At 44.5% G+C, this 10,033-nt stretch overlaps 1 protein-coding gene across 1 annotated transcript in view; it reads left to right on the forward strand.

Annotated features, from left to right (window-relative positions):
* The first annotated feature begins 5,242 nt into the window (after positions 1 to 5,242).
* Positions 5,243 to 10,033, forward strand: part of CSNK1G1 (casein kinase 1, gamma 1) — a 91,522-nt gene continuing 86,731 nt past the window's right edge. Inside the window, exon 1 of the mRNA XM_009323852.1 lies at positions 5,243 to 5,322. The gene's annotated coding sequence lies outside the window, so the exon portion shown is untranslated. The remainder of the gene's footprint in view (positions 5,323 to 10,033) is intronic.

Raw genomic sequence — 10,033 nt, forward strand, 5'->3', positions numbered from 1 at the left:
AAGGCTTGGCAGTGCGTTAGGTCAGATCAACAAAATCATCAGTGGTGGATGTGGGAGGACGGTCCACTTCTGCTGTGAGATTCAGGGAGGATCAGATGGAGCTAACAGGAGGCGGGTTCAGAAGAAGCAGGAGGACGTTGTTTTTCAGGCAGCGAATAGACTTGTTGAATTAGCCAAGGGCTGTTGTGGCTACAAAAAGTTTGGGCGAGTTCGGAGGGGAACTGGACATGCTGCACCGAATGTTCCTGAACACCCAGAAGCCCAAACCGACTTTGGAAGGCCCGGACATAGAAACCACTGGAGGTGGAAGAGTGCATGGAGAAGTTATGTGTGCTTACCCTCTCCTTTCCCAGACATCTGCTTATGGCTGCTGTTTCAAGCTGGAGGTTAAGCTAGATGGACCGTATTCTTTGGTTCACCTCTTTGGCTCTCGGAGGACATGGCTTTAGATGTTTTGCTGCTGTCATCTGAGCTATATCCATTCATAACTTCTGTAACTGTTCAGGAACCAGAACAGTATATGGATGGAGGTGCAGGTGATACGTCCTAGCTGCTCTTGTCTGATTGAGCTTAAAAACGGGGACTCACTCCTTCCTCTTACTTTCATACAACATGCAACTTAAATTTGCTGGACTTCCTGAATTGTCATACTTGTATCTTTATTACCCCTGAAGAGCTGTTCTTTATGCACTGGCAGAATAGGAGAGGGATGTTTCATGCTACAAACTCATCTATTTAATGGTTTTAACCATTAGGCAGACTTTTCTTTGGGAGTTTGCTTGTTTGAGGTGAGGCTTTAATACACAAAGGTGCTCTTGCTAGTTTGCCCCCAGCCACTGAAGATATGACTTGTGGAGTCTCTAAAACTGCTAGTATCTCTTGAAATTTTGAAACTGTCTTAATGTTTTGGGGTTTGTTTTCACTGTTTTAAGTGTTCCAGGTTTTCTTTTAATAGATCTGGCTAAAGGTCTGTATGAGAGGAGAACACAAGACTGAGCTGTAAAATGAAACTGAAGAACATGGTGTTTACCCTGAGATAGTTTGCATGTTTTTTTTATCATTCAGAAAAATGATGCCCCCTAAGAGGGAAGGTAAGCCTTTTTCTAGACAATGAATGCTTATGTATTTGACTTGGAACAGAAACTGTCTGGCAGTGTTGAGGTCTCCTGAAACGGCTTTCCTGCACACCAGAAATGGTCTACCAAGACCTTATTTTTCCATATGGGCATGGAACTCTTTGGTTGAAAATCTGCTCACCTGAATGTATGTTGATCCAGGTTGCTTTTCAAATAAGGCACTTGTTTCTGGAGAACTACACATTCTGTGCACTGCTAAGCAAAGTTCTCATTGTTTGAGCTCGACGTGAGTGCTGGAGCATTGTGTTTGCTTTTGAGGTTTTGTTCCATCCTCTAATGCTGTTGGGAGCAGTCTTACCTTTTTTGCTATGCTGGACAGCGTGAAGACTTTGGAGTAGGGCAGTGTCCATTAGGTTGGAATTTGAAGATTGTTCCCATGCTTTAATTTGGTAACACTATAAATGCCTCAAAGCTAAAGATGACAAGCTTTTTTAAGTATTACCCAGAGTTTTGTGCTGCTAACTGGTAATAACATAATAATGAGCTGAAGTACAAAAGATCCAAAAACTGTCTGTGTACCAGCTTCCCAAGAGAACTAATAAGGAACAGGCTTGTAGTCATCTTCCTCACTGCGGCAGAAGTGATGCCCTCCTCCGGGAGCCGAAAAGTGTCTGTGGTATACCCCAAACTTTCAAGCGCTGTGCCTTGGAAATCGTGTCTCTCGGTTCAGGCTGGCACAGATTTTCCCCGGCCCCCGGAGGAGATGAAAGACCTGGTTGTGTACTCTAAGGTAGCAAATACCTCTTCACGAGCTGCCTGCAGGGATGTGAGTTTTTACTCTGAAACAAGCTTCTCATCTGCTCCTTGCTTTGAAAAGTAATGGGGAAAAACATCTAGCGAGGCTTAAAGCTTCTAGTGTAGCCTCGTTCTCTCACTGACAGCTGAAAGAGGTTTTGGGGGTCTGCGGGGCTTCTCTAGCCAATGTGATGGTGTTTACCTGAATATCATGGCCTTTGAGGGCTGAACAGAAATGCTGCTTGTTGGCAGTGTGCTGAGAAGAGGCGGCTTTGCCACGGTTATGTCAAGCGATGCGGAGGAGCATGTCCAGAATACAGGTGTGTGGGACCCGTCCATGCCCAGCTCCACACCCCCGAATGCTTTGTATCCTGGTTTTGGCACTCTGTAAAATGAATAACTCTTCTTCCTGAAGCGAGTTGCCTGGCGGGAAGCAGAGCATCCTCATTGAAGGATTCTGCATTACGTCTGCGTGGTCATACGAAGCCAAGGTCTGTTGAGTTCAAGCTGAGATGCATGTCTTCAAGCCTAAGGCCTAGCTAGTGCCATCAAGGAGATGTCACAGGAAATGGGTTTGGTGTCTGGAGGTGCTAATTAAACACAAAAAAAGCTTAATTATCTGTCAAAAGCTAGAAGGGGTCCCTCTTGCTGTTCATGGTTTCAGACTGCGTTTCTCATTGTCACTCTTCTTTCCATAGCAGCTCTTTGTCTCCTTAGTCTCCCCTTCAAAAAGGGACATGGTCCCCTGGGTTCTGCTTTGAGCAGCGAGGCTTTCTGGAAAAAGAAAGACTGGAGCTCGTTACCATGATAAACTAGTGCTCCAACCACATTGTCCACATGTTCTCGCTTGTTAACCGTTGCTTTTTGTTGCTGCAAGAGGTGGCTTTCTGTATCAAGCCATGCTTGCAGCTAAATGAGGTTTCTGGCTTCTCATCCAGGTTTAACGTGTGCTGCAGTCGTGAGCTGAATCCTCTCGTTGCTCTGGGCTCCTCTGTGCTTTGCTTGAGCTATCTTGCTAACGGGCAAGATTTCTGGGTGAGCCCAGCACCATCGGTGTATGGCCGGGGAAAGGATGGAAAACGAGCTCTGCCTTTTGAACCTCAGGTGCTCTCAAGGTTCTGGAGTCCCATCCATGTGAACATGGGAGGAGTCGTGTTTGCTGTGCTGCAGGTCGAAAGCTCTGTTAGTCAATGTCTTGTATGAGGTGGGGACGGGTTTTTGTCACCTGGCCTTCCCAGCAGGAAGTGGCAGAGGCTGACCGGCGCGGGGGATTTTCTCACGTTACACTTTGACTCCTCCGTAATGCGCCTGTTGTCTTGTTCTTTGAGCAGAACGTGAATAATGTCTAACCCCTGGTTCAAACCTGAACCTTAGGATAACATGAGATGATTTATTTACTCTTATTCCTAAAGTAAATTCATTGTACCATGGAGCGGGTTATGAATAGTCTTCTGTTTAGCTTCCTTGTTTGGAGATGCTGCTTCTTAGTAGAGGTTGGTATTTACGTAAAGAAACTGAGGCAGTTTCTGGCCAATGAACCCTATTTGGAATTTTTATGCATGGCTTCTGTTTTTCCTTCTAAATTTAACTGGGATGTGTTCAAAGTGGCAAAAGAGCAAACTTCACCGGGTTAAAGGGTGTTCACCATTTAAATATGTGGAGTGTCATGTTAATGGGATGCTCCTATTCTTTGCCCAAGAGTGGTGTCAGGATTGCAATCATGTAACTAAATAAAGATGCGGTCTCTCTTTTCCTGTGAATATAGGTGCTTGTGTTTTCCCTTTCTTGTAGGGCTTAATTTGGTACAAGTTTGGCTGGTTCTTTCTTGATGCAGCCTTTGACCTGGTCAAATAACTTGGAACAGCTTTAATGTCAAGTAGAACAAAAGCTTGCCTTAAATGCTTTGCAATAAACTTAATATTGGGGGATATATTCAACTACCTAATGCCTTTTCATTTTAGAGGAATGGGTGTCACTCACCGCTTGTACATTGAAGCTGTGGAGCGGTGGTATGTGTTCCTCACCCCGGTGGCTGGTTTCATTCAGGAGTTGGTGCTGGATAATTGTAGATGAGGATTAATTAATAACAGCTGTTGTGAGCTCATGGGGACTTTTGAAGTCTTGTACGATGCCATTGAGCAATCCTTCTAGCTTCTTGGGGATGGAAATCATGAATGATATTGGAAGAGCACGTATATGATTTGGACTGGACTGACAACAAGCTTATGAAAGTACAGGACAGGGGTAGACCAAATTCCTGCGTGCTTCAGTCAAAGCAGCGGTGATGGCGACTTCAGTCTATCTTTCACTTGATGTTGGAGAAAGCAAAAATACTCTCTAGTACGGGGTTTCCTTCTGCTGTGGTCAGGGTAAAGAGTGACTGTTTTTTCCCCTGTGAGCTTACAGAACAAGCAGTTTGAGAGGTTGGTATGGATCCTTAAACTTCTACCCTTGCTGTAATAGTTAGGAAAATAAGGATAAAAGTGCTAGCTTAGGCATAGGCTTTGAGTGCCCGTTAGGCACTGGGGAGCCTAGTTGCTTATAGCCCGTGTAAGGGAGTCTGATGTGGTATTTCAGCGTGTCAGAACCACCGGTCTTCTAGATGATGGTCAAAGCTTCTCAGAACTTAAAGTTGCTTTTTAAAATTTTAATTTTTGTTAGAACAATCCATGCGTTTTCTTCCAAAGGAAGTTAAATGCCCAAGTTTTGAATGCAGAACAGCATGTCTCTGGTCACCCTGGGCAGAGTTTTCTGAAATAGTTTCATTTTGGTTCGACCTTCACATCCCTGTTACAGCACACTCCCCCTTGGAAACTGGTGTTTGGGTCCCGTTCTGCCCTATGGGCTGTGTGCTCTGGAAGGTGTTATTTAAGGGGAAAAGGCACAAACAAAAAAACCCCTTGTGCTTCCTTCTGACCAAAGTGCCTGGAGCATCGCAGGAGATGGAGCCAGCCTAGGGATGTTGTGTCATGGGAGTTCAGGTTTGGGAACCTGTTTCCCAAGGTGGGGAAACACAGTTTACCAAAAACAAAAATCAAAATTACTGAAGAGCCAGAAACATCTATATTTTAAGAAAACTCTGCCATCTTCTGAACTAAAATTCATGTTATTGCATGGAAAGCTATTAGTTTGTCCTGACATGGGGTAAGGAGAAATACTAGATTTTCCTGTAAGAAGTGGTGTTTGGCTCTTTCATCCACAGTATACTTGGAAGCCGCTATATTAAACTGAAAACTGCAAGCAATGCTGCTTTTTTTTTTTAGCAGAATAAAGCAAGATTGGAAGTTGCTTGTATGAATTCTTGCATTAAGACTTTCTAAAAATGCTCTTTCTTCTTTTCCAGATTCACTACAGATATGACTGGCTGGCTGCTCTGCTGCTCCTGTGCCCCAGCACTTGCTACCCTGTGATTTCAGATAACAAACATAAGAAGTGAATTACAAAACGTGTGGTGAGTATCATGTGCCTTTGATATTCTGGAGCGTCTTAACGTGCAGCTCAAATATTCCTTCCTAAAAAACTCCCAAACAACCATATAGAAGGGAAGACACTATAAAATCCAGTAACTTTATAACCAGGGTACTTCAAATATCTGTCAAGCCTGTGGAAGGATGCTTAGAGACCCAAATGCAAGTTGTTCAATTCTTAAATCTTATTTCCATTTTGATATTTTTTTCCTCTCAATTTTGTCAGCATTTTTCACCTGAAGTAACTTCTCTGGGAACTTGCATCCCTGATCTACTCTCCCTGGCTTTATTTTTAGAAACGTGTTGAGCTGAGAAGTAGGTAGCTGCAATGCTGCTTGTCAGTGATGAATATCTCCAACAAGGAAATTGGGTAGGATTAAAGTCAGGGAGAGTCCAAAGTCTTCCGTGGTGAACTGAAGCTCCTCTAAAAGTGCTTTAACTTTGTTACTGGGAGGAGAATTGATGCGCTCTGTATATAAGCGTTTGTTCTAGTGTGACAAGTAAAATATGGGCTAGGTTGCCTATTCTATTACAACTGACCTATGAAATGAGCAGAAAACTCAAACCCGAAGGTGTTGGGAAAACACCAACACATTTCTCTCCAGAAGGGAGAAATCAAAGGGAACAACATTTGTAGGTGAGTGTTTGACTGACTTCAGTGTGGATAGACACCTTGATTTCAAGAAACAGGCAATAGTGATGAAAGTAAACAAAAAAGCAAGTGTTTTGATTTGATAAAGTGATGACCTTGAGAGCAGTGCAAGTCTCTGCTTGGCAGGAGGTTTTTTTGGGTGTATGTAAGGAGTACTGCAGGAGCGAAACTGGCACTAGATTTCCCTTTCTAGACTTCTGAAAAAACATATGTATAGTGACAAACTGTATTTCTGTTCGAACATAAGCTAGCGCAGACTAAGTGATGCTGGTTAAGTAGTTGGGGCATTTTGTTTAGGGCCATAATTGCATATCATCCTTTGGGAATACTGTTTCTACTTTTGGACAAAATGATGTGAAAAAACAAATTCTTTCTAAACTGCAATTTCCATTTTGCATTTTGTATGTAGAAAGCTTAAAGAGCTCTTGCTTTTTAGTAATTTCAGCTGAGAGGGGGCAGATGGATGGACAATGGTTTCATCCTTTCAGTAGCTTCCAGCCTGGAGGAGAAATCTGTTTTCAATGTTGCTTGATACCGTATCTCAAATTGTTCTGCAGTTTCATCCCCTAAAACCGATTTATCTTTTTTGGTGCCAGTAGTAGGAGTGCCATTATTGTTTGAAAAGTCTTTAGTTTGAGCAATTCAGACTGGTGCGGTACAGTGCTTTTAATATCTTTGTATGAATCCAACGGAGACTGTAGTCATCTGACTATGCTTCATTTTATATTGTTTTGTCTTAAAGATAAGCCCCTGAAGTCTGAAGCTTTGATGTGATGTTGTGGAGGGTTTCTTTTGTGGCTGAAGTCACTGGCTTGTTTTTCTTCTTCCTGCCTGTAAGATGTCTGGGATCTTGGGAACTTTTTTTTTATCAGATCAACCTATTTCCATGGGGTTTGGGATTGTAGCGTGCTTTTTCACTTGGGCGAAGCTTCTACCCGACTCACAATGTCTAATTTGTTCCCCCCCCCCCCTCGCTTTCTGTACAGCCACTTACACCCGAGGATGTGGATTCTTAGCACAGACTGCTAGGCAGCATGAATGCTAAGTGATACAGTGAGGAGACCCATCTTGTCTTTTTTTTTTTAATACAGTAGAAGTTGATAATGCATTACTGAAATTCTTTATCAATTCCGAGACACTGAAAAGTGCTGCTGTCTCAGCCATGGATCTTGCTCCCAAGCTGTCTACACTTGTATTCTGTTCCTGCTTGCTTTTATTTTTCTGTATATTTAAATTTAATATTTAAAGAAGCTCTGGTTTTCTCATTTCATGACTTCTACTTGCCCATACTCCTCTATAAGCTAGCACCCCGACTCATGTCATTACTTGTTCAAGGAGCATTTGTGTCTTCGTCTGCGTGTTCCCTGCCTCAGGGTCCCCAAGCAGAGGTGCGCTGGCCTGAGTTCTTCCCAGCATTGGTGAAACCTGTGCCAAGTGCTTCCACTCCAGTGTTGTGCTCTGGAAACAGGTGTTGTCCATGCAAGTGAGGAGTTAGCTCTCAACTCTGCCATGTTGGCCTCCAGTGTGCTTGGTGAACCATGTCCAGCTTGAGGAATCTGGCTTTAGGAGCAAATTTTTTTTTCCTGGATGGCATAAACGAACAAGAGCAGCAGCGGCTGCTGGTTAAATGGTTAAATTCCCAGCCTAAACAGTTACTCATGTGGTACATCTCTGCTGTGCTCAGCAAGTGGTGTGTTGGAGTGGCTTTCTGCATAGTCGTAGATACAGTACATAGTGGTATGGGATAGACCTGGACCAATGGTGGCTTGCACGGGACAACCCTGTGCCGTCTAAGCGATTGGGGGTGACTGCAGGGCGGACCTCTCCAGGCAGTGCTGGAGGAAGCTAGTTGGAATCAGTCTTGGAGCCTATGTCAAAAAGAGGGAGACAGCAGTGAAAGCTGTGGGTGCCTCCGCTGTTCTTTGCCTGCGTATTGAGAGCGGTCCTGATGATGTGTGGTAGCTAAAATATCCTTCTGTACGCGAAGCTTTCTAGTTGTATTAGTCATCCATCAGGCTTCTGGATTATTTAAGTGCTGAATCTCTCCTCAAAGAACAGCAATATCTATTTGTAGAAAGGTACATAATGTGAAGTGCAATTCCAGTATATTAGAGCTACGCTGCTTGAGATGGTCTCAGGAATGCTGCCTCTCCTGTTGTGGGACTTCATGATCTGTAAAGCCCATGTCAAAAATCTGTAATCTTACAAGGCTTCTACTTGATCTAGGGATTTGAATGGTGATGCCATTAGAGCTGCTTCTCAACTTTTTCCACAAAATCATGCCCCCTGTTTAGTGCAGCATAGCTTCAACTGTTGGGTGTTGGTCTCCAAACACTGATAAGCCCTGAGGAAAAAGGGACAGTGACCGAAAAGGTGCTCTGCAGCATTAAGGAAAAATATTCTTCCACTAGGCACGGGGGAGCTCCTAACTCAAATAGTTAATGGCCAAAACCATCTTCTAGAACTCTTCAACTTGTACTGACTTGATCTAAGTCTGAAAATGCCTAGAGCTGAACTGGTCCGTTTTTAAGCTGTAATTCATGTGTCTCTGCTGTTTATGGAAAAATCTTTAGGACAGCTGCTAGCTAGAAGGTTAATTACAATACAGCATGATTATATTCTCATAAACTTAGAGAAAACTCGAGTCTTTGTGGGTTTTGTAGTGCTTACGGGTTCAATTCATTGTATTCTAACCCAAAAATTAAACACAGGGTTTCATGTAATGTTTGAGGTTCATAGACTGGCAAAACGCTTGTTCTTGCTTATGCAGTCTGGCTTTTATGTAACTCATTATTTTTGCTCAAATGTTGCAGATAGTCTGTTTCCTCTAGCAACAGCCACCAGATGTTTAGCTGAACAAGACTTAATTCTTTAAAATTGACCTGTAAGAAATGTGTGAAGGCGAACACGGGGGTGGAACAATTGTATGTCAGCATGATTTCCATTTCCTTGCTGAAAAACCCAGTGCAAGCCTTGCGGTTTCATTCGAGCAATGATGGATCCTTATTTTTTGTGGTACGCTATGAGGCCTTTTCCATGGTTTTTAATGTTTCCATAAATGTACTGTTGGGAGGGGGGGATGGGATCAAGCTGTTTTACAAGAATTAGTATTACTTGGGCAATTAGCACTGTATGGGCTAAGTCTTATCTGGCGGACATGCCACCATGCTGATCCTGCTATGGGTTCTGGTTGTCAGCTAGGCTTCTTACCTACCTGTAGGTCTTCTGTGATCAACCCTTGTGCTTTGCTAGACTGACTCTATTTCATATTTCCATGGGAAACCAACTCCTGTCTCATTTTTTCAGCTGGGTGAAAAGAGTGCCCCCATGTTCTACTGGGGGATGTGGGGTGAGTAGTCCTGATGGTGACTGCTAGGACGTCCAAGCAGCTCTTGTCTCTGAAACATCCCCATTCTAGGGCTTCAAGTAGCACTGTCCTTCCAAGAATGCTCTGCATGGGAGAAGACTGCACAGGGACTCTTCTGCTGGGGGTGAATGATCTGGTACCTGGATTCTTGGGTCTGTTTTCTCCTCTGGGTCTGCAGAGACTAGATGAATCAAAGCAGAGCTGTGCCATTTCCCTTCCCTTCCCCACAAGGGTATTTTGCTCCAGATCCCATTGTGCTTCCCCTTGTTGTGCAGTTTGGACATGAAGACTCGCAGAGGCGATCAGCTCTGGTGCAGGCGTGTCCAGCGGCGGATCGCAGCATACAGGGGGGTTTCCTGAGCCGGGGAACCCACAGGGGAGTGCAGAGACCTGCCGGGAGCCGGCAGTTCTCAGGAGGGTGGCTGACGAGGTGTGGGAGGGGCCAGGAGCAACGGCAGCCACCCCCCACTGCCACTAAAGGCAGCCCCAGGGAGTGCTGGCCACCAGGATGGGCAAACAGGACATGGTGTGTCAGCTAGGGCGTGGCGTGGCAGTTTGCGTGGCAGTTCGAGGGAGGGTACGCAGGGAGGGCACCTCTTTGAAGGAGAGGCGTTCCACAGGCCGAGTGGGGGACTTGGCGTGCACATAACCCAGCAACTGGGCACAGGTCAAGGGC

Source organism: Pygoscelis adeliae, unplaced genomic scaffold, assembly GCF_000699105.1.
Source record: "Pygoscelis adeliae isolate BGI_AS28 unplaced genomic scaffold, ASM69910v1 Scaffold365, whole genome shotgun sequence".
Lineage (NCBI taxonomy): Eukaryota > Metazoa > Chordata > Aves > Sphenisciformes > Spheniscidae > Pygoscelis > Pygoscelis adeliae.